Source organism: Gigantopelta aegis, chromosome 4 (genome assembly GCF_016097555.1).
Source record: "Gigantopelta aegis isolate Gae_Host chromosome 4, Gae_host_genome, whole genome shotgun sequence".
Taxonomy (NCBI): domain Eukaryota; kingdom Metazoa; phylum Mollusca; class Gastropoda; order Neomphalida; family Peltospiridae; genus Gigantopelta; species Gigantopelta aegis.
Window position 1 is genome coordinate 85018647 of NC_054702.1, and position 26504 is coordinate 85045150.

Genomic DNA, 26504 nt, shown 5'->3' on the forward strand with positions numbered 1-26504 from the left:
GTACAGGAGTTTCAATCAAATGCAATTAGGCACATTTTTAAAGAATAATTGAAATAGGCTGGCAGTATCTTATGTCAAGAAATCCTTCTTTGATGGTAGATTTTGAATTTGAATTTAATTACTCTTAGAATGCACATCATGAAGGATAAATTTATTAACAGAATGGTTTATTTATTGATAATGGTTTGGTCTAAATCACAGTATTTGTTTTAAAAAGTGTTTTGCATAGTTGAATGTTTTCTAGGCCAAGTAAAAAATGACTTAGAAGCTTTGGACATCTGGTAGTCTGTAGCTGCAAAATCATTCACAGACTATTTCCAATAAAACACATAAACACAGATCCACAATATTTATAAGATTCCATTTTACAGTTTCAGTGAAAATAACTGTATTGATAAATCAGTAATATGAGGATGTAACAGCACCTTTTGGATTCTAAATACTTAAAGCACAATTCATTAACAGTACAATTCATTTGGTATATAACTATGATGGCACAATTGAAATAAGAGAAACTGCACTAAAATCAGTGACTGGCAGTAGGAATTTAGTATAAACATAACCAAGCATAAACAGAGTACACTTTAAAACAGTGTGGTGTTAAATGAAATATTGAGCATTTTAATAATTGACTAGTTAAGATCAACTTATTTGTTATATATGAGCATTGTGACAAGCAACAGAGTACATTTTAAAAGTATTTAAAGCTAATACAATATAAACTACCCCACACCAAAGAAATACATGTTATGTAAAACAAACATTTTAAAAACAATCTGATGATTTTGCCTACAGACAGTTGTTGTCTTAAAATATTATTTATTCAATATTATAAACATTTGTATTTTAGTTCACTAAATGCAAATACATGTATGTAGATTTTTACTGTGATGTTTTTTATAGGCCTTTCTTTTTTGTGTTAATATAAAATAATGAAAACTAATGACGACACCAAGTTAATATTTAAAAAAAAAAAAAAAAAAAAACAAAAACAAAACGTAGTATTTAATTAAAGTTCTGTATAATTTGTTAGTTTATTTTTTCATCAGTGTATAAAATAAAATACAACTAATAATTCTTAAATTTGGTATGCAGAAAATATAAACATTATAATATAACAAATTTGGATATTCTAATTTAATCAATTATTGCAATCACTACACTGTCTACAGTTTTATGGGAAATGGGGATGCAAAAACATGAACTAAGATAAGTAAAGCTTGTCTAAAAATGGATCAAATATATTTTTCAAAAACACTAGCATTCTGAACATTGACTTAGTGTCATATCAGTATTTGTTAAATTTGTACAAACTGCATATGAAATTAACAAAAATATCATCACTTTTATAAATAAAGTAAATTTATTATTTTATTATCTTCCATCAATAGACTATCCATACACTGTTTTATAAGCAGTAGAGAGCACCAAATACATGGACAGAATTAGGCGTGTGAAGGATCAAACTAGTTACCACATTGTGAGTAAAGTCCTCAGTTAACCACCAGACCAACAAACTACATGTATGAGCTTTGCACATGTTATAGTAAATGTCTTTATCAATCATTAACAAATGAATTAAGTTTAAATTATTTTTGTTGCACAACAGCATAGATACATTGGAAATGTAAGAAGTAGCTTCTTTGATGTATCCCCATTTCTTTGCTCTTTCTAGGACAGCTACAATTTACACATGGATGAATCTCTGCTAGTCGCCATAAATGACTTATCCAGCAACCTCTTTCACATTGCATTCATTTCCGTTATCGTTATTCTTGACTGGCTGTTAAAAGAAAATTCAAATAGAACTATACAATATACAGAAAAATTAAATAAACTATTATGGTACATTGAAAATTAAAATAAATGTTTATACTATATAGAAAATTGAAATAAAACTATACTGTACGTACAAAATTGACATAAAACTTTACTGTACAGTGAAAGCTGTCTAAATCGGATAAATATTAGGTCACCAACAAGATCCAATCTGGAGTTTAGAGAGAGTATATCAGGGCTCAAAATAGGAAACAAAATATAACCAACCGTTATGTTTTTTTTAATATGTCCTGCTTAGAAAAAATATGGCTTGCATCTCTCTTGAAAAATTACCAATTATTTTTTTTAGGTTTCAGCAAATGAATTTATATTTCACCTGCAAGGTCTAAAACAATGGACAGGCCAGGTAAAACTATACTGCATTAATGAAATCTCAATAAAAACATACTGTGTATAGAAAATCAAACAAGCATTCTGAGACTACTGCTAAAGCAATGCATGTTCCCTACCAAGCCCAACAAATGTTTGTATCTCCTAAGTTCAAGGGCCACAACTCAAATTAGTATATCACAATGCAAGTCAAACTTGATCTGTATCAGTACATGATAAAAGCTATTCACAAAATCTCAGCTAAATGTTTTCAGACATTGTAAAAAATATATATATGTGGCAACAGAATGACAGAGATGAAACCTAGTCCCCTCCGGTTTGGAGGGTATGTAATAAAAACAAAACAAAGCATAAATGTCTCTGTTTGGTGGTTATGGGTTTGAATGTTTAAAATTGGTCAATGCATTTCATGTGCTTTGACAAATTTTGAACAGCAGTCCTCTTACGATCATCCACATAAAAAAAAAAAAAAAATATATCCTTTAAGTTTAAAAAAATTTGGGTAGGTAATTTTACCCTCCTGCCAGTAGCCTGAGTAGGGAACTAATAAACTATAATACATTGTACATATAGAAATCAACTCTGAATTCCAAAGTGATCTCCCTTATAAGTACCATCATTGATTTAATGGACATTACAGGCCTTGGTTGTGTCATGGTTAAAGCCATCAGACATAAGGCTGGTAGGTACTAGGTTCACAGCCTGGTACCAGCTCCCACCCAGAGCAAGTTTTAACGACTCAATGGGTAGGTGTAAGACCACTACACCGTCTTTTCTCTCACTAACAACTAACCCACTGTCCTGGACAGACAGCCCAAATAGCTGAGATGTGTGCCCTGAACAGCGTGCTTGAACCTTAATTGAATATAAGCCAAAAAAAAGAGTTAAACTGAAAATAAATAATGGACCTTGGTGTATCAAACCACCCAAAATTGTATTAAATCTTGTGCATCTGAAAAAAGGGTCGCACAGCTCCAATTATATATTTATAAACAACACTTCATGGTAATTCAAGAGAAGTACAGAGATTATTAAGATCACAGGGTATTGTGTGATTACCATGCGGACACCCCCCAAATCGTAATGGACATTATCAGTGGTCCTGCTTTATTACTGTAAGTAATTCTGTAAAACCCTTGATTAAGTAGACTTTTCCATCTAAAATCACAAAACTGACCAATTACATAGTCCCAAAGAAAAGAAAATTATCACTAGGGTATCGTGAGTTGTCGTTTTTGCTCGAATGTACCTTACTAATAGGCCTAATAATATGCTTTTTTTTTCTTTGGATTTTTAAAAAAAGAAAAATACTAGAACTCCATTTCGTTCTATTGATGCAAATTGAAATATATTTAGTTAAATAGTTTATTATACTATCAAGTCATTTATGTTGTTTTACAAGTCAGGTTGATGAAAGCGAAGCGCCTTGTCGTAAATTAGAGCGTTTGTTTACACTGTGCATAGAGGAATTGGATGGAGCTAACATCACTTCGCCCCAAGCTATCCACCGGATGTCGCAAAAAACGAAACGAAATGGCTGCTCCCAGTTAGCAGGAATAATCATGGGTTTATTTTTATTAACTCTAAGATTATGCGTTTTTCATTTGTTAGTGTCAGTATGTGTTGGTGGTCTGGGTATGCATCTTTTCAACACATAAAGCTCTTGTTTGAGTTGACTGTCCCTTTAAACATGATATTAACCAATATATCTTTTACTTGGAACTATGCAGTTGTGAAATTAAAGCATCATTTTGTCAAGCCAGTCCTGGAAGTGGCAGTCCTCCTTTCAGCAGTGCAGGAAGGGTAAAGTGGTCTTGTGTTATGCTTGCATCAGCCATATCTAGCTGACACATTTATTTATTCTGAAGAAGTATCTTCCAAGGGTTTTTATTTCTCAAATTAGGAATTTTCAGTTTCATTTCAAAAACATCTCATTAAGCTAAGTTAGAATTTAAAAGAGTAATATTATACATGCACTTGTATTTATACAAATTAATACATCTATTTTGCATTATGAAATGCTATAGGGAGGGAAGAGGTGTTTGTCAAGTTCTACGTATCGTTTACAGAATGTATCTCTATATAATAATAAAAATGGGAATTATTTAAATTCAGATTGGGAATTGTTTCTCCAAAATTGGGAATAAAATATGACAATGCCTTTGAGGAATGCTGGGGAATAGTGCCGATTATTGGAGTCGAGAAACATACCTGATAAAACCTTTCTTCCATTTCAGTGTGAGCACTGTCAGTGTACAATGTTGGTTCACCACATTTTGAAAAGTGTAATCATTCTAAGACCAACAAGGAAATATGTATTTGGTGGCCATATGTAATAGAATCATTTTGATTCCACCCTGAAATTATTTTTGAAGTTTTTACAAGATGTTGATTTTTATTCAAAATTTTAAAATACTTGTGATAGTTATATTTTTGTACAGTTCTTTACACTGTGTTTTTAACTTAATTTTACAAAATTTATATTGATACTGTTTTAAAACCCAATAGCCATTATACATTTTGTGCTGGGGTATCATTAAACATTCATTCATTCATTCATTAATCCCTTATAAGTAGCCCTTGTCACTGTCAAATTTTATTTGTTCAGTGAGTTTAATTATCAGAATTTTAACATTGTTAATAACCAGGTTGTGAATTTTGCAGAATTCCGTGCTTCTGCGAATCCCAGATTTTGGGATGGAAGCCTAAGATTATGAGACAGAATCCCAAAGTATCTACAGTCTATTTAAATCATATGATTCTGGTGGAATCACACAAAAAATTAAAAATTAAATAAAAAATTCCTTAAATTCAATGCCTTATTACCTACATATACAAAGCTTATACATATACATAGGTACAACACTCTGTAATACTAGACTAATAATGTAAATGATTTTATTTCACTTGCTCCTGGCTAGTAATTGACATATATTCACTAGCCAAATCTCTTCGTCTACTCGCCAGGTTTACTTAATATATAATTTTATAAAATAAATGTATGGCAATGCCCCCAGTATTCTACAACTTCAAAAAGACAGAAATGGATCCACGTTTTGTTTATGCATTATACCCTAGTTAGAGAATAATTTGAGAGCTGCATGAGCAGTACGCAATAACTGATCAGATGACCCAGTAGGCTATTCAACCACTTTCTACTTGACCAAAACTCTGAAGTTATGAATATTTACATACGTTTATCATCTGATGTATAGCACTTTTGGAAGAAAGATTGTTTACCCTACTGCAAATGTTCAAAATACTTTGAGAAAATCTAGTCTATGTAGGCCTACTGTTCATTTACTGGTATAGTCCTTCCCACAGGGAACGCCTTTTTTCATACTACCGGTATGGGATTTCAGAGCCGATTATTTTCTAAATGCACTAGCTACATTTTGTATTGTATAGTAATCATTTAATGCACCAAAGATAAAAACGGACATTACTTGTCAGACTCACAATCAATCTACTCTATCGTCGGCTAAACTTCCTGTACATAATATCATACTGCACATGCTCAAGTGAAGAAAAAAAAAAAGTATAAAAATAAAAATCTATAACGCATTCAGTTGATCTTAACTGGAGTTTGGCGAAGTAATATAGGAAGTAAATATGCTTTGTTTCGAAATCCCGTTATATTAATTACTAAGATATTAATAACTGATGATTTCATAGGCATCATCATCTTGTTTATGCTTAATTACTAGGCCCAATATTTTGTACTCGCCAGTTGGCTACATAGAGAATAATACATGAGTGACCGTTAGATACCATTTATCTCATGAGTTGTTTTAAAATAAAAATGTATCTAATGTGCAAAAGAGAGTCTGATACATTTTTAAACAAGTTGTGAGATAAATGGTATCTAACGGACACAAATGTATTATTCTATTTCTTACATATCCTCAAAAATCAGGTTTTAAGCAAATTTTAACATCTTTTTCGACTAAAAGTTATTTACAGCCGTTGCACTTGTAGCTAACTTACGGGTCACAGGCACATGGATGTCAGGTAAACTATACGCCACAGTGTAATCTATTTCCACTGTGTTGTTTTTCATTGGATGCATGGCATTGGTGACCTGGTCATCACCTATGAGCAGCCAGTAGTATGTCTTGAAATTGTTAACACTCGTGACAAGTGAAAATTATTTCATGAGGGACATAAATTTGTTAATAACTGGTACCGAGTTTGTTATTCTATTTACTGATTTTTATTTTCCACGTTATGAGTGCCTGCTGGGGTAATAATATATTTTAACAGTCACCTGTGAACAAAAGTTACTCGCAAATGTAAGAGTGTTGTACTCGCAGTGTAGAGCCCTGTAAAATCTGTCCAATTGGGAACTCTATATATATCGGTGCATTTCATCAGTCCCACTTCAATCCCATTTAACACTCCACTGTATATGGTATTTTACAATATTTATTTAGAAACATAAATAATAAACTTACTAAATCCTTATCGACCATCCATTTTTCATCAACAAAAAATCTATACAGATTTTCTCCGGCTGGCATGCTTATTGACCCAGAAAATACATCATCTCTGAAATAAAACAAGTGAACACTATTCATATAAACTCTTACAATTTCATTTTTAAAACGTCTAACTATCAGATAATTGTCCATGCTTTAACAACCAATATTTGAAATTTTATTAACTACAAGTAAACAGATTTCCAAACATGATTACTTCACCTTAATTAAGAAATAAAAGAAACCATAAACATATATAAAGAAGTCACATCTTTAGGTATTATCCTACATTTAAGACATTAACTTTTTTGTCCAGGAGCCAGATGGCACCTACTTTTATTTTTTTATGTGCCAAATAGCAAAATTAGGAGCAATGTTTATATACTGATATAGTGTATATATGAACGTGCATATGTGTATCTTGAGCATTTGTGTGTGCTTGTCTATGTAAGTGTGTGTAAATGGTACTAATATTAAAGAACTTTGAAAAGCATGAAGTGTATCAGAGAAACAATTGTGCAATTTATATATTATGTATTTATATGTGTAATTGTCTGTTGAATATTACATCAGCAAGTAAATTCCAGTAATCTTATTTTTTTCACCTATGTTTCCAGACTTTGATAGTCGGCACCATTCCCTACCATTCCTCAAAAGCTATGTTATTTTTTATTCCCAATTTTGGAGTAAAAAATCCCCAATCAATGTAAATAATTCTCATTTTTTATTATTATATAAAGGCATATTTTGAAAACAATACATAAGACTAGATATTAATTTGAATAAATAGTATTTTCGATTTTAACAAGGCTTACTAAGATGTTTTTTAAAACGAAACTGAGAATTCCAAATGTTTTGTAAACCAACAATAAAATTCCCAAAGTCAAAGCCATGGGTGTCATGTCAAATTTTAGAAATAAAACCCTGAGCAAAACAGTATTTAAATTAATTGATGTACGCTGTTATAAATATGTGATAAACAGAAATACAAATTTAAAAGTTATTTTCCTCTACTTTTTAATTCATGCATTAATAAAAAAAAATATTTGTAACAAATCCGATTTGAAAAAAAAAGTACTATTTTCCATGGAAAAGGGGGAAAAGTGCCGCATAGTCGTAACATTGCAAGTATAACATAATGGAATCTTTGTATATATTCGAGATTCGCTGATAGTTAACCGATTTTCTACTTTAAGGTGATATGTTTGCATGCTACATATAAAAGGTTGACAGAGATTCAAGTCTATGTTCATCACGCGATCGATTTTTCATTTTTTTTTAAGTTGTTGATAAGATTGTCATGTTTTGTTACAAACTTTTACTTTCCTTTTAAATAAAGTGTTTCTTAAGGTGTATCAAGAAATGTTTTATAACTATTTAGATATGTTACTCTGATATTATATACTTGTTAAAATTTGACTCTGATTGTTTGGCAAAAACACGGTTGTGAAGTTTAGTGGTATACATTGACTAGTGTGACTATTGCTGGTCTGTTTGTATCAACTTTGGTTCTGGGGGTGGGGGGTGGGGGGGGGGGGGGGGGGGGGGGGGGGCAATCGTATAAAATGTTATAGTCGCCAAACAAAACAAATGGTCGCAATGCAGAGGCCTGGTATAGCTACAGTACAATAACAAAACCTTTCGTCTGCTACACAAGTGTTCTGGACTAAATCTGGGCTGCTGATTCCAAAACTGAAGTCAGACATTAACATGTCAAGTTATGTATAGTATTAATTGTGCAAAACAAATCCAGAATTTTGCAAATATCAATGTTTTATTTAATTAGAATAAAATAAAACATATTTACGCAATGAATAAACATTAGCCAATTAGTAGGATATTTACAAGTGATTTCCCTTCTTGCTACGATATGTCACATGATGATGTGCTCAGCAAATGACATATTTCTTAGTTAGGATAATATCTCAGACACAAAATAGAAAACGTCTTCTCAATTTATATGAAAGTGGAGTTCAATCAGCAAACGTTTTGTGTGATATAACAAACATACATGAACCTAAGTCTACCATCTATGATAATTTTAAGAAATTCTGAGAAGTTAAGAGCGAATTACAATGTCCAGGATCTTGGCGGAAGAGAATCTTTGATGTCAACTACAGCAGGATAATGCAAGGCCACAACAGCAGCATTCACCCATATTTTGTACAACTAACCCAAATGCTCCCATGCATGCTGCCAACTTGAGTGATTTCAGTTTATTTTTGAACTTGCATTCACACATCAGTTTAGGATCTTGGGCCCCATGTTGCAGAGGATTAACATCAGTTTTCTCTGCGCCAAACTTCTCTCTAACAAACTGAATGTCTCAATCATCATGTTCCACTGTCTTTACAAAACTGTTCATGAGACCAAGTTTGAGGTTAAGCTGTAGAAGGTAGATTTTCTGAGGGGTTATCAACATTGGTTTATGCTACACATTGTACTGACCATCTATGTGGTCTTGTCTTTTGGGCTAGTCTTTCCAACAATGGTAGCTGTCGTCATAGCTGTTTTATAGGCACCAGAAACACCTGTTTTGTATAACCCAATAGACATCTTTCACATTCCACTGCGCATGTGCCCGTTGCGAGGTAACTTGAGGACGCAAAACGCGAACTCACACGTGAATTTGCAAAAATAGACCTGTGGACAAGTTGGGGGGCATAGATAATGGGAGGCCATGCAATAGGAATGTGAATATCTCCATGATTAATTATTCTATCAGTAGAGAACCCGAAAATTCTGTTGACATCCAACAAGACTTATTGGAGACATTTGTGAATTATTGCTTATTACGAAATAAAAAATATTTGGTTATTAACGCCTGACAAACCATCATTTCGCATTCATACGCAATAAACATCGGATATAGGCTGAAATAATATTAATGTGCGCGCGCGTGTATGTATGCAGATATTTATTGTATTTAACATGATTTAAATATTTATAAAGCATTATACAGATAAATACATTCAGGATTCTTGTCGGGATTTCTTTTCACCAAGTTATTTAAAATTTTGTTCGGTATTTGGAATAAAATTAAATAATACATATGAAATTTGAGCTATGGTATATAAAACATTAGAATCAGGCCCATAGGAATGATATCTGGAGTTGGGGAGAGGAAGGGGCACAATCTGTAGTGGAGGGACACAGTCTAGTTGGTGGGGGGTGGGGGGGGGGGGGGGTAGTGGGTGCAAAACCTAAGAAAGATGTAGTTTTATTTACAACAGATTAGACTAGCCGACAGCTTGATAATATAGCTACAAACTCAGGATGGTTACCTTATTATAAACTCAGGAGGGTTTATTATGCGCAGTTATAAGGTACCAGTCATAAGGTACTTCGTTTGAATGTTTGAAGCAAACATATTAAGTACCATGTCAGGGGGGGGGGGGGGGAGTGGGGGGAGGGGTATCAGACAATCTTCCACACGCAGGATTGAGAGTTCCCCTCAAATGCAAAAAAAATAAATCAGATTTAACATATAAAAGTCCTTGTCCCCAAATGACCGGGATAACGTAGCAAGAACGTCTGTCTGAGGTTCCATTTCGATCCTCCTCAGGTAGCCCGTTTGATTATTTCCCTTCCCAACCAATGATCCATCAAAGGACGTCGTGTATGCTATCCCCCCCCCCCCCCCCGTCTACAGCTCCGCTCGCGTTTGATGTCCCCCCCCCCCCCCCCCCCCCCCCCCCAAATCATGTTGGCTACGGGCCTGAGGTTATGTACAATATTCATAAGTTAGACCAAACATCAAATTAGGATCGTATCGGGTTGCATTGGTCTACCACTCTGGAAAAGTTGCTGAACTTTGTTATGTATAATCATGTACATTATAAAAACGTGTGATATTTGCATACCATATCGATATACATGTATAGGACTTCGCCCTATGCTTGTAAATGTGTATCAAAGTACTGATGGTATCGCTAATGATCTCGACCAATGTACTCAGGTACAAAATACAAAATAGTAACCAAACACTATTGTACATACAGATATATGTTTACTTCAAACTGATCTTCATGTAAAGAAGAAGATGTCATCTTCCAAATTCTTCGAAACAAACAACGCAAACAGCATGTCAACTTTTACTTCTGCGTTTACATGCGACGTCAAACTCTGAGCCGCGTTTACTCGGTTTCTGACGTCATGCTAAGTTGTAGGTTTTCGCGTGTGACAGCTCATATATGTTTTAAAACTTCGTAAATATCAGATATTATTTCAAGTGAAGTTGTATGTATCTGATATAAATGATAGTGAAAATAAAATAAAATAACATAATAAATAAAATAAGATAAATAAATAATTTGTGGATAGACATGTAACATTGATTAGTAGTTGTACGACTGTCTTTTTTTAATGAAACGATAAGGGGAAGATAGAGCTGTGATAAAGGTCTATGTGAGTTAGGGGTTTTGTTGGGGGGGGGGGGGGGGGGTTGGGGGGAAGGGGAGGCATATTTGATTAAATTTTAAATACTGATACATGTGGAGAATTAAACATCACTGGTAAATCTGCATGAATATTTAACTATAATTCTAATTGTTAAAAGTAGCAAACACATTCCACTAAAGTTAATTTTATTGTATGAAGGTGGCTTCAGAGACTTCGTCTAAGTTAATGTTTCATTGCTTTTGGTCTTAACGCATTCCGATGTAAACTTTAGTAGATCATTTTTGCAGCCATTTTAACATCTTATACGAAATATGTACGTTAGTCGCTAGAGATTCAGAGCTCCTACAAAGCTACTCACGACGCTCATGACAACTGTCGATCATGCCCCCCAATTTGTAAATAGCCTCGATACCGTCCAATTTGGCAAGGGAAGGTACTCTTTGCATACATGCACAATGGGAATGTGAAAGAAGTCTATTGTAGTCCCATGGAGAGAAACACCTTTACATCACCACAAATGTTCCACTTATGAACCGAGTAATTAATCACTTTCAGAATAATTTTTGACTCCTACATCCCATTCATGCCTACATGGACCATATGTATAACCAAAAATCCTGACATGCTTGGGACAATTCTGACTTCACATTAGGAGTTCAGCATATTTAATTTAGTCTAAAACACATGCCTTTAGTGGCAAAATCTGTGCTATACAATTACATCAGTCTTCTCTCTTGTAATACATTCGACATAATATAATATACATTGACAGGAAGTCATCGAATAGCCCACTACAGAAATTTAGACCAAAACAAAACTGCAATACAATATGTTTCAAACATCACGTACATGTGTCCAATAAGGTGGATATTTAACCACAACCTGACAAAATATCAGACAAACATGCACAAGTATACACTTTGTGGACATTTCAATTTTGTGTCACTTTTATTACCATCGACTTTTTAAGGCAGTTAAAATAACAAATCAGACTTTCTGGGTTTTCTTGGTGATTTGCATAAACTTTTATTAAACTCAGGTTTTTAAAATTTAACTTTTAAACCTTAAATCTACTCAAACAAATCTTACTTTTTCTCCAATGTAATTTTCTCTTCCCAGTTGTTGAATGATCCTTCTACTTGGACCGACTCTCCTTCACCTTTCCACTCGATTGATGTTGACACTTTGGTAACACTCTTTTTTGACTGTCCACACAAATATAACATTTGTTATACATCAGCAATTTATTATATGTTCAGTAAATTTTCAATCTCTATTGTGCAGTTAGCAACAGTCTTAATACATCTACTCAGAATAAAAATGCATTTAAATATATTAGTTTTCTATGGTGTTCTGCATTAAACTGCGTAAACTTGAAGAAACAAGTACCTGGTACTCAGGGTTTAGTCTATACTTTAAGCTGTTTTCTCAACAAACTATTAAAGTTGATTTTATTGACTATATTTGAGAATGTTTTTGCCAAAACGGAAATTAAATTTTTGTATACATTTAAGGTAGAAGACTGCAGTTATTTGTGAATATTCAATTGAGATTTATGACATCAAAAATGCACTTTTGTTTTAAATATCAAGGAACTTGTTTTTTCTCTCAAGGAATTAAACAAATATCCATGGTCATATTTTATAAACTGGACTCATTTTAAATATACTCTTCAAAAAAAATGAAACTTCGACATTGATTTTCAAAGTTTAATAAAAGAAACTGGTAGACATGATACAAGCAACCACACATCAAGACGTCATGCGAAAGGGATTACTCTGTACATGTCCCAAACAGTATCTCTGGGAATTCACCAGAAACATGTACACAGGCATATGTGTGACATAGGGGTGGGCAAAATGTCAGTATCGGTTATGACCACCATGAGCCCTGATGACAGCTTGACAACTGCGACGCATGGAAGCAATCAAACATACAACATGTTACGGAATGTTCTGCCACTCATGCTGCAGTGCTGTAAGAAGTTGCGGAAGTGTCTAGGGTGGTGGATTCCTCCGGCGTACATGCTGATCCAGTGCATCTCATAGATGTTCTATTGGGTTTAAATCCTGCAAATGGGCAGGCCAAGGTAATGTCTGGACAATGTGGTGCTGCAGAAACTCCTGACTAACAGATGCTGAAACATTCCACCATTGACGTTCATGTGCGGAATGACGTGATGCTACACGATTTCGTCTCGATATCTGATGCCCATCAGTGCACCTGCCGCATGCACAAGAGCCATATGACCACCATGGTGGATTCCTGCCCACACCATGACACCACCACCACCAAAACGGTAGACTTGTTGCATGCAGTTTGAAGCATAACATTCTCCTTGACATCTACAGACATGTGTGACAGGAAAATGAGACTGATTTGAGAACAAAACAGTCCTCCATCTGGCACGTGTCCATCTCACCCTCTGCTGGCACCACTGCAGACACTCCGCTGGTCTTCTAGGGAAAATTCCTGCCTCCCTCAACCGATTATGAACTGTTTGGTCAGAAATTCTGTGTAGTCCAGGGATTTGTGTCACTGTAGTTGTTGCTGTTGTGGTTCGATTTCGAAAATGACACACCCGGATGTATCAATCTCGAGTGGCAGTGGTTACTCTGGGACGACCTGACCTTGGCCTGTCATTAACACTTGGAGTGGTGTTGTATTGTGCCAATAAAGCAGAGATGGTCTGTCTAGAGACGCCAAAGTGCCTTACCACAGCTTGTTGAGTTGCCCCTGCTTGCAATCTCCCAATGGCATTATTGCATTCAGCTGACGTCAATCTTGGCATTATTGCGTTACCTACAGTATTGTTATGCAGTCTGTTTGAATCACTGCTGATGTGGCCTTTTACGCCCCACCAATAGAGGGTTCAGCATGCAAAGTTACTGAACTTCATGATGCACGTGCTTCTCTGAGGGTTGCACTTTTGCGTTTCAGTACAAACGTTGACTATGGCTATGTTTATGCGAATCGAACATGTTTCTAGTGTTTTTGCATCACCATTCAGTCACTTGATTGTCTTTATGTCTTTGATTCTGTAAAAATAATCTGATAGCATTATTTTTACCAATGTCAAATTTCTTTTTTTGAAGAGTATATTTTGAGATATCTTTTTGTATTAATCCATGATAATATGGCCCAAATTCCAAAATGTGTCCCCAAAAGGTATGATTTGTAATAGATTTTTGACGAACTTCACATCCATACAAATCACAATCAAGTGGCAGTTGGTAGACATGACAGCCTATGTGAAAATTATCCAAAGTAGCCACCACAAGCATCCCCATCTCTTAAGAGAAACCCACTGCATAAATATTTAGCTTCACTGCAACTAAACATTTTGCACAACAGACAAATTAACTTTAAAAAAAAAAAAATTCCATAGCTTCTTCTAAGCTTAAACACAGAGCACTTACTTTTTGTTCATCAACTTACTGGCCCTTTTCAAATTCAACTAGCCCTCCAATTATCAAATTGAAATTTAACTGTGCAGCCAAAATCAAAACTAGAATGTTCTTTATTGAATAATAACCATGTGTTCACCGTATATAGTCCATTTGATTCAAAAGGAAACCAATGAATTGGCATATAACTTCAAAATTAATCAATTTAAAATTCATATAAAAACATGTTCTTAAGTTTTAAACCCATACCAACTTAAATAAAAAATTTAGAAAAAAGAAATCCAGTATAAATAAAAATTACCATTAAATTATACAGATTAAATCTTATTTTTAATACAGTGGTGAAAGAAAAAAGTTAGAACAGCCAAGGTATGCAAATTGACTTGTATTGTCTCTGAAGTAAAACAATAATGCAGTACAAAGAGAATAAAGGTAGAACTGCGCATGATGTAATATATAACCTGGTGTTGAGGTGGCAGTCCTCTTTGTGGCATTGCAAGAGATGAAATAAACTTTGTGGCAATGCATGAGTAAAATATTCAGTAAAGGATTTCTTCGGGAATGGCCATCCTATAGATGAAGCACGCACATGTGTGCACTTAACTTGGATACTGTAAATGCTGCAGTATAGTAGGTTAATAAAATAAATACTGAAAGAAAAATAAATCTGTAAAAACCCCACAAAACAACATTTTACCAAAATATACAATGTACTTAGTTATATTACAAAGCATAAAAACGTACTTACTGTTTATTACAGTAATATTTGAACGGTCATGTCATCATGTAAGTCTTGGTGTCACTTTAGATCTAATCTGTTCTTATTTCATGCAAATTGCTTAAACTTAAAACAATGCTGACAACGACAATCAATTAATTGACCTTTGGAATAAGCCCTGTAGTAATGGAAAATTTCATTGTTATTTTTATATGTGCACATGCACTCACGTTAGTGTGAGTTTAGATTTTGTCCCAGAAGCTAATTAAATATGACTTTTTACCATAACAATGTACAACAATTGTCAAATAGTAGCTCTACCTGATAATTATGGTGTATCCAGTCCATTCCAATAAGCCGACCACTTCCAGATTTTAAAAATACATGCAGTGTCTTCAATACATTCGATTCAGTTTCAGTGTCTTTCTTTTTCAACTGGTACTTTACTCGCCAGATCCTAAAATTGATGGTCACCCAACGGACTACCTTTGTAAAAATTTTAGTCGCCCACAGCCAATAAACTTCGCCACGGACGACTGCTAACTTTCAACCCTGAGGTCACAGTGACCTAGTATAGTATGCTACACACCGCCATCCCAAGTTGTTCCTACATGTGAGGTTTGATGGTCCTGTATGCATCTGTATGCAAGATATGGTCCGGACAAGGATTTCCTGTTACATGCAGTAGACTGTGAAAAGTAGGTCACAATGACCTAGTAATAGTACGCGACACACTGCCATCCCAAGTTGTTCCTACATGCGAGGTTTGATGGTTCTGTATGCATCTGCATGCAAGATATGCCAGCAGCCGACAACTGGATGACAACCGTCTTACCCGACTTACTAGAAAAATACAGCCCAGACAACATCTACAGTGCTGATGAAACTGGTGTCTATTACAGAGCGCTACCCGATGGCACCATAACAAAAAAATAGGAACCTGTCAGTGGTAGTAAAATGCAGCTTGAGAGTCAGTGCTGGTAGCCTTTAACATGTCTGGAAGCGAAAGAGTAAGGATCCGAGGTGCTTTAGAGGTGTGAAGAGTTTGTTGGTGGTGTACAAAAAATAACAAAAGTATGTGGATGACTGGTGACATTTTTAGAGAATGGATAAAAGATTTCAACAAGAACATGGCAATTCAACAAAGAAAGGTGGTGATGTTAGTAGATAACTGTACTAATTATGGAACAAATGCAATAAACTAACCATGGAAAACGCAAAATGAAGACATTTGGTAACATTTTTCTTTATTTAGCAAAACATGCTTAACAAAATTAAATGATTGCAATTTTTATTTCAATAAAAAACAAAGCATGTAAGTGAAGCTTTCATTCAATTTGGCCTTGCACATATGATCGGTAACCGAGACAGCTTGCTGGTGGCAATCACATGATGTCTGTTAAGAATCCGGGACCTATGAAATATAATATAAAATATAAAAATTGCCTAACCGACTAGACCAGCTAACTGAATATATGTTTGCACAGAGGCTATGCAAATACATGGAACCCACTGTACATGTATATGCATGGTCCCTATTAATCATAAGTTGTGCTGTGAGGCAGGCTTGATTTGTTAGTGGCAGAGGGTACGAAAGCTTAGTGGATACAACGAATTACACATATGTTTTATCCATGCAAGAAAAAGAAGTCTGTTAACCTAGTAATAGTACGCAACACACCGCCATCCCAAGTTGTTCTTACATGTAAGGTTTGATGGTTCTGTATGCATCTGTATGCAAGATATGGTCCTGACAAGGATTTCTTGTTATGTGCAGTAGACTGTATAAAGTAGGTCACAGTGACCTAGTAATAGTACGTGACACAGCGCCATCCTAAGTTGTTCCTACATGTGAGGTTTGATGGTCCTGTATGCATCTGTATGCAAGATATGGTCTGGACAAGAAAAAGTTAACAGACGGATGGATGGACTGACAATGCTGGGACCTATGAAATATAATATAAAATATAAAAATTGCCTAACCGACTAGTCTGGCTAATTGAATATATGTTTGCACAGAGGCTATGCAAATACATGGAACCCACTGTACATGTATATGCATGGTCCCTATTAATCACAAGTTGTGCTGTGAGGCAGGCTTGATTTGTTAGTGGCAGAGGGTACGAAAGCCTAGTGGATACAACGAATTACACATATGTTTTATCCATGCAAGAAAAAACATTCTGTTAAAATTTGTTTTGTTTAACGACACCACTATAGCACATTGATTAATTAATCATCGGCTATTGGATGTAAAACATTTTGTAATTCTGTCACTTCGTCATCAGAGAAAACCCGTTACATTTTTTTCATTAGCAGCAAGGGATTTTTTTAATGCACTTTCTCAGTCAGGAAAGTACATACCACAGCCTTTGACCAGTTGTGCTGCAAGGGTTGGAACGAAAAAAAAAACAATCAGTTGAATGGATCCACCAAGGTGGTTTGATCCTGCTATGCAATCACCTCAGTTATGCTACTGGGAGACTATTTCTGAAGGTGGAATTAGAGTTTCTAAAAAGACAACACTGACTGGCAAGAGACAACAAAAAAGCACTAACCTCCTCTTCTGCAGGTTCTGGTTTTTCTTCTGCTACTTCTTCTGTAACAGACGGTTTAGAATTATCTTCTTTTACTGGAGACAGTTGTGCATCCTCGTTAGCATTCTAAACACAAACCACAAAAACATTAATTCTAATATTCCCATGGTAAACAACTAATGTTCTCTTCTTTTTAAACAGATGAGAAGTCTTTGACAAGCAGCTTTTAAAGATATGCACACACACACACACACACACACACACACACACACACACACACACACACACACACACACAAAACCCATACACGTATTCCTTGAGTACTTCTGAATATATACAATTAATACTTTTCATACTTTATGGCACTATATATAGTGCCATAAACCTCCATAGCCTCTGTGCAAACATATATATTCAAGTAGCAAAACTAGAGAAGTATAAATTGTATAAATGTACATAAAATACTTTCGTGCTTCTGTTTTTACCCTTAATCGTAAGGCATTGTCTTTACCGTTGATTTATTAATAGCAAAGAAAATTAATAACAGTAAATACTTTTATAAATGTATATATAGATATCTATAATGGTTACAATTACAGACATATGTTAGATGAAATGCTAGACTGGATGATTGTGAAAGTGTCAAATCTCTCTTTTCCATTATTCAACGTGTAGATAACGGTAAAGACAAAAATTATAATAGTAAAAACACATAACATGGCATTTGTGCCATCTGCAATATACTTCAGTAATACAATCATGCAAATGGCTTTTAAACACAGATTTACTCAATGAAAATTATATAAAACATGGATTCCTTATGCTTCCAGGATACTTTATTAAACTAATGTTAAAGACAGATAATAAGTGTTACATTGAAAAGAGTTGTAACAATTAAAAATAACTTGCCTATAAAGATACCCAGCTAGTATTCATGTACTTAACATGTTGATTTAAGCTTGACCTAGATGTTACAGTGCCATCTGGTGGATAACTTTCAAACTCATCATTATTTTTGGTAATTTTTGTAGATAATATATAACGGTAAAGACAATAAAGTGAAAAACAAAAGGTGCAACTTAAAGTTGTATGTAGTGTAGTTTTATTTTAATATTTGAAATTGAAATTTAGAAAACTTATGTATTTGTGAGTGTTTTACTTACATTGTTCAGTTTAAGTGGACATTTTGGGTATATAATTTGGATTCTAATGCATCTAAATGGCCAATTATATCCGTGACGATGCTTTTTATGTGCAGTTTATTTACAATATATGCTGTTTTGTGGAAAATATTGGAGCTGCAATGTCTTTACCATTATTTGCCCCTTTTTGTGAAAATAGCTCATATAGCTATATCATGTACCGTTACAGATCAAGTTTAACTTCCATGACGATTTACCTATTTTTCAGAGTTATGGCCCTTGAACTTAGGAGATATGAAAATTTGTTGGGCTCAGTAGGCGACATGTATTGAGTTAGCAGTACTCTCAGAATACATGTTAATCATTGGCTATTGGATGTCAAACACTTAGTAATTTTGAAATGTAGTCTTGGTGGAAACCTGTTACATTTTGCCATTAGCAGCAAAGGATATTTTATAACCACTTTCCAATTAACAGCACAACACATACCATGGGTTTTGATATACCAGTTGTAGGGCATTGGCTTGGACGGGGAAAAAACCTAATTAGTGCATAGGTTCACCGATGGTATTTGATCCAACGACTAAGAACCTCAGACAATTACTATTCCGACTGAGCTAGATCCCACACCTTCTCAAGCAATGAAGACAACATAATACATGTACAGTACTTAGTTGGATTTTTCAGATATACGTGTAGGTCCATACAAATTCACTCAGCATCGATTAGTCCTGTATCATTCAGGCAAATCCACAGTGGGTCACCCAACCATTTAGTTTCCAGATTAGCTGCCAATGTTGGAAATATTCTATATGTTGTATGTGAAAAATGTATCACTGTATATTGTCTTTCTAAGACATGCAACTTCAATCTTTCTTGATTTTTGTGATGACTTGTGCAACAAATTTCCATTCAGATTTGTTTGTTACAAACCTACCCAGCAAGAAATCATCAAGGGAAATTAACTGCAGCCCTTTGAGAATGCTTTGGATCTTGTGCAAAAGTTCTTGGGATTAGAACATTCTCCTATACCCTTGGATTTCTGCTGCTAGGATTAGAATTAACATATTGAGGAATCTTATCATCTTCACGACTTGAAAGTTATCCTGGGTGGTGCTGTGACATTATACCTTTATCCATGATTGTATAACAATGTTTTCATTATTTACCAATGGTTTCATAAAGTGTCAATATTAACAGGATTATCGTTCAGTTTTGACATCAGTTTCTTCTACAGTGAAACCCCACCTAACGACCACCCCGGTATTAAGACCACTCTGCTATGAAGACCACTTTTTCAGAGACCGGAATACTTACTTATTATTTTATAGGTAAAACCACCCCTGTATTATGACCACCCTGGTATTACGGATTACAACCAGTAATGTCAGTCCCACTGATAATTTTTAGTGCATTTCGATCCCGTCAAAGCAACCATAAATTATGATAGCAAATTTTAGCATTTTTTGTTTACACAATTTAAAAGTTACATATCTAATGGTTTCTTTGTTCTCACTGATTGTTATCAAATAACAGGTAATACAGTCAAAGAGTAATCATGTTGGCTTAGTATGTGGAGTATGTCTAAAATCAAAAAAGGATACCAGTACTTTCAGTTTCCGGAAAACAGTGTCACCTAGTTAATATTAATGAACAATGTAACGCTTGACCCACAAGCCTGCACACATTCTGATGACAGTGACATGCTAATTAAACACAATTGTAAAATCGGTAAATAGGTAACAAAACAAGTGTGAGTTTGTGTATTTTGAGCGAGTTGTGTCAAAGTGATGAAAACCAAACATGAATGTCGTAGTTGTACTATCATTGTTTCGATATAATTTTGTATACAACATTGCTATTAGAAATGGGAACTCCAAAGAAAGGAAAAACACACTGCAAACAAACTTTGAAGCAAAAAGTGAACTTAATAAACGAGATTGCAGGAAAAAAATCCACCTTAAGACATTAGTTCTTAATTCTATTTTAGTGCTCATTTAATGCATATTCAGTGGATTCCATTGTGTTATGTAAATACAGGGCTTCTAAATTATGTTAGCCCCACTCCCATGGCTAGTGATATTCAATGTTGGGCTTGTAAATAAATAGTATTGCCATGCCCGACGGCTAGTAAATTTGTTTTCTCAAATGTTGCAGTTAATTTAAGTCTGTTTTGTAAATATGAATATCCTTTCCCCACCCCAACCCCCCTATGTTAGTGTTTTTAAGCTCCATCTCCCTGTTTAGGTGACATATCTGATTACTACTGTTATTTAGTAAAAAAAAATATTAACTTAAAGTATAGTAGGGGCTAGTGAATTTTTAATTGTGGCTAACTAAGTACTGTACATTTTTTAAAATCACTGATCCCATGGCTAGTGGATTTTATAAAAATTCTAGAAGCCCTGAAATAATTCAAATAAATTATATTTGCAGTCTATTTCTTATGTTATAATTGTATATAATTTGGTTTCAACTTAAAATTATAGTAACCCACTAATAAGACCACCCTGCTAATAAGACCATATTTATTAAGTCCCACCGGTGGTCTTAATAGCGGGGTTTCACTGTAATATATATATTTAACTTCCATTCATATGATATCAATTAGCATAAAGGTTTTTAAAAATCTATTTTTAAATTGTCCTGACATCTAGCTACATACAATAAGAGAAACTAATGGCATTACAAATCTGAACAAGACAAATTTTATCCAAGATATCACATGGAGCTGGGGAACACACTTGAGTTAATGTGTAACACATTAACTCACGTGTGTTCCCCAGCTCCGTGTGTACCCCAGCTCCGTGTGTTCCCCAGCTCCGACACCCCTGACTGGGATTTCTCAACATATCTGCACATTTACAATTTTTATATTGCTACAATATTCCATTTTTAGACTGTAATGGCTATAACCTATGCTGTAAACTGTTTTGTACAACCCATTGTAACCCATGTTGTTATAACCCGTGTTATACAGGTGTAACCCATGCCTTGCACGGGAAAGTTTGAATGGTGTATGGTGGCCTTACACTGGCCTTTCCCAACACCAGGCCGGATCCAGGGGAGGTGCCGAGGAGTGCGTCCTTTTGTTAAATATTTCTTAAAATGTAAAACAATGAGCCTCCAATTTTCAATTACGCGCTCACTTTTCCAAATTTCCTGGATCCACACCAGAACACCATGACACACATGCACATTCAGGATTTTTACATTGTAACAATATTCTATTTTCATACTATTCTTACACACCCGTGTAGGGATCACCGTTGTTTCCATACGCCATGACCCAGGTAGGCTACGTTCTGTAACAACATAATTTAGTTCATTATATTGTTTACATTTTCATTGTTTCGAGTGAAATAGAATACTACATTTGTGTGCGTTTGATAACATTTATCTTACAACTTGTTGTAAGATAAATGGTATCAAATGGAAACTCATGTATTATTCTCTACTTACACCACACTGTTGCCAATTCTACTCTTTTAGTCAAATCCTTGAAATATTAAAACAGTGCAGACCCGTAGGAGTTGACAATGCCAATTAGTAATCATCTGCCATTTTTGTGACAAAAACTACAGAACAGTGCTCAACATATCACTTATCTCCAAACAAGATTGCAATGATGCCTCACTATGAGTTTTTCATATTATCTTGCATACTGTAAACTGACCTATAAACAATGTCACACAAACAGAAGTGCGTCTAGTCATGTCATAACGAAGATGTCAGCACCCACAGTGAAAATTGTAACTATTATAATTTTGAACGCAATTTTTAGCACTATGTATGTGCAGCAGTCGACTGAACACTAGGGGTGTAACGAATACACATGTGTGAATACAATACATATCATAAGTATGTTGGTGACGAATATGAATGTGTAGTCACGTCCATCAATACAAAAGTGAGAAAGTTTTATAGAAAGGAAGAATTTCTTTGTTTTTTTAAACTAAAAACTCATTAATTATGGGTCTATCTATTGTCTAGTCCAGAATCAGATGTCCATATTTTCAGAGGAGAGTGCAGCTCTCTGTGCTGTTACCACATCCTCAGCAATGCTGAACATGTGCTTGCTTGGCACACTTGTTGCTTGGATGAATAAGAGATGTTTGGCTGTATGGCTTAATGAGGACAAAACACACATGATGTTTCCACAATGCAAGAGTGCAGTCATTAACCCAGTCTGCCTTAAATCTTGTTCATTCATTCTCGATTATTTGGTTTTTAGTTTTATTTTGCTTTAATCAGCTATTTAAACATTGTATACTGAAGTTACATTGCATACACTAACAAAATTTGCTTTCCCATGATTCTCACGTTAGGAACGTAACTCATAAGGCTGGTTGAACAAGATTATGCGATGTCCTACAGGGTTTTTTGACAGAAGCGAAATCAAGGTAAGTGCAGGGTACAAGTCCAATGCATTGAATAAAAAGGATTGGTCTATGTGCTTGGTCTAATACAAAACAGGTCTAGGCATTATCAAAACAATCTCGGTATTGTATTTTAGTTAGTGTGAATTACAAATATTAACTGTATAGTTAGCATTACATACATTGTACATGTATTTGTGTATTCGGTTTAGCAAGTGACGAATACGAATGCAACTAAGATACAGATCTCTGTTCATTTCACCGAATATTAGAGTATATCGTTACACCCTTACTGGACACCGGTATGGAAGGATCTCTACAAGGTGGAGCTTCGACCAAGTACAAATATGACAGTCGGCAGGGCAAACCAAGAGAGAAGTGATCATAAACATCGAGAGCTGTTAAAATGGGCTTGCATATTATATTTTATCATCCATTAAAGGCTTTTGTAGGAGATATCGCTGGCACTATAATTTGTGATATCTCCTGGGATATCTCCGCTCGTGCTGATAAAATATGATATCACAAGACACTCGGGGAGTATCCTCTACATATATAACATGTTGTGTTTAAAAATGCTTTTTGAATGTGACCAAATGTAACTAGCTTCTAACAAAGAATGACATCATATTGTAAAAGCCTTGCAAGATTAATGGTACTAATTTTGCATAGAAAAACTGGAATAAATAGGTTTTTACCGATTATTCTTGCTGAATTGCAGAAAACAAAATAACTGGTTATTGCCTTAAAATATTGACCTGATAACCCCTACCTGATAATTTGCAGTGTTATCATGTCACTAGAAAATGAGTCGTGTGCATGATGGATATTTTCAGGTAGGTAATTTTCTCATTTTTCAAACATCCATTTACAGCAGTATTTGTTGAACTGCATAAATAAATATAAAGTTTACACTTTCTGTAACGTCAAACTACCACTTATTTTTCAATTCTCCATTATTTGCTCCCATTCGGAACTAGCCAGCATTTTGAATTAAACATTTTGAAACAAAAAAGCAAGTAGCTTCCTGCAAAGAATGTTTACATTGGAACAGCGTCTGACATCACAGTCACTAGCAGCCATTGATGTAGATCTTCTTTAGGTAACACATAAACTTGAGTTTATTTGCACAGAAAAAGGTACAAAAATTGTAATGTTGTGACACAAAAGACTTTGAAATATAATCAAAGTATTTTATTTAAAATTTGAAAACACATAACTTATAGGCTTTTGGGCACCTGCTATTGTCAGACTTCTGGTAGTAGTTTCTACACAATAAAACTAATACTTTCTATACCACTTTCAACTGAAACATATTACAAAAATATAACTTGAAAGGGGTTGCATGATAAAAAAAAAAATCAGGTTACTATGTTTTGATATCATGGTTATTTGGCTCGGTTCGATAACGGTGTAACAGGCTCGCTTGTTATCTAAACCTCGCCAATAACCACAATATCAAATATCCAGAATACCTGATATTCTATATTTATCCTGCCCAGGTCAACTGGCAAATGCTGCTGGGCAAAGCCTTGCAGCATTAGTCATTCTAACCATCACAGGATAAAGTTGATATCTTAAGACAGTAACCAGTTACTCTCTCACTCACTCACTCACTCACTCACTCACTCTCACTCTCTCTCTCACTCTCTCACTCACTCACTCTCTCTCTCTCTCTCTCTCTCTCTCTCTCTCTCTCTCTCTCTCTCTCTCTCTCTCTATGTATATATATATATATATATACCTCCTTTGTCTCTGCTTCAGGCTCATTTACTTTTTCAGTACTTTTTTTGCCTTTCTTGTCCTTATCCTTTTTCTTTTCACTACTGCCTTTGTTCCCCATGTTTCTCAAACAGATGAATTACCCCACACAGAAAGTAATTCTGAATGTGGATGACTGCCTCAACCTTCTAGTTGGTTTCTGAAAGAAAAAACATGTTCATATGAGCTATGTATTACACTAATTAGCCACAAAGTGATTCTTTTGTTATCTATAACTGCCGGGTTGGGATGGAGGTAATTTTCAAAGTTTTTAAAAACCAATTAGGTATTCATGCCAACACGTTAGTTTTAATAACTATAACAGTCACCCAAGTAAATTGTTGATGCGGTCTACCAGACTCGAGGAATGCACGATTTTCGACGGGGTAGTGTCAGAATGTGGTGATAAATGACCAAATTCACAATTTTGGTTCTACATGGGTCAAAGAAGCATCCCACCAAATTTAGTTGAAAATGATCTAGTAGTTAGAAATTACAGTTTAAATGCATTTCTCTATACAATTACAGTTTAAGTGCATTTCTCTATACAACTCAAGTAATATTTACCCCTCCTCCTTAACTAATGTTTCAAATGTGTTTTGGGTTGGAGTTTTTTGTTGTTCTTAACTATTGGGGGTGGAGTGAATACTGTAAATCATGAAATTATTGCGTCATGATATTATTGCGTCCGTTCATGGGTGCACATAAATGCGTATTTTTATTAATGCGTCGGGGATAGGTGTTAAATTATTATTAAAGTATTTACTTCTTTTTAAAAAATTTCATCATTTCAGAATTTTCATCATCTCTACCATAATTATATAAACCTCAGTTCATGTTGAATGATGTGCTTGGAATGATAGACAACAATTTAAGTGAAATACACAGTTATATACTTGTACTAGGATGGTGCAATGTAAAGGATTCCTTGCTACTTTTTGAAACGTGTAATGTAATGCATGGTGGTAGCAGGTTTTGCCTCCATCTCATGACCAAGTGTCAAAATAACCACACCAAATAGCTGTAGTTTAAAATATTCCTTTCTATAGCCTTTCATATGCATTGAGAATATGGGGTGAAGTAGAGGGTCTTGCCCCCAACCCCCAACTTTGAAGATTATGCATTTCCCCCATTGAAAAAATATTTTTGTCTACATGGTTATATTGCATCAGACTTATGGTTAAGAACAACACAGGTAATAAGAGAGGAATCCTGCTGCTTCAACTTCATGGGCTATTCTTTCAGTTAGCAGCAAGGGATCTTTTATACATATCATCCCACAAACACGACAGTACATACAATGGCCTTCGATACACCAGTTGTGGAGTACTGGGCTATGTTCTACCCATTGTTCTCCAGATGCTAGGAAAATATACAGTTTGCGGCTAAGCATGTCCCTGCACATCGTAAATTGTACCTCACTAACTTTTTTTTCTTCTTTTTTTCTTTTTTTTCCAGTCTGCTAATAATGTTGACAGTTGAGGGTGATTATATAAATTTAATCCCATGTTA

General features: G+C 34.8%; 2 long non-coding RNA genes across 2 annotated transcripts in view; both read right to left on the reverse strand.

Annotated features, from left to right (window-relative positions):
• Positions 1 to 334: 334 nt before the first annotated feature.
• LOC121371274 lies at positions 335 to 14715 on the reverse strand. The gene is made up of 3 exons (XR_005957782.1): positions 12138 to 14715; positions 6624 to 6717; positions 335 to 1783 (listed from the first exon to the last, which is right to left on the reverse strand). It is a non-coding gene; the product is annotated as an uncharacterized LOC121371274 (long non-coding RNA).
• Positions 14716 to 16403: 1688 nt separating this feature from the next.
• The window catches only part of LOC121371277, a 68898-nt gene continuing 58797 nt past the window's right edge, over positions 16404 to 26504 (reverse strand). Inside the window, exons 3-5 of the long non-coding RNA XR_005957783.1 lie at positions 24976 to 25152; positions 17732 to 17836; positions 16404 to 16587 (exon numbers count right to left, since the gene is read on the reverse strand). This is a non-coding gene — a long non-coding RNA (uncharacterized LOC121371277). The remainder of the gene's footprint in view (positions 16588 to 17731; positions 17837 to 24975; positions 25153 to 26504) is intronic.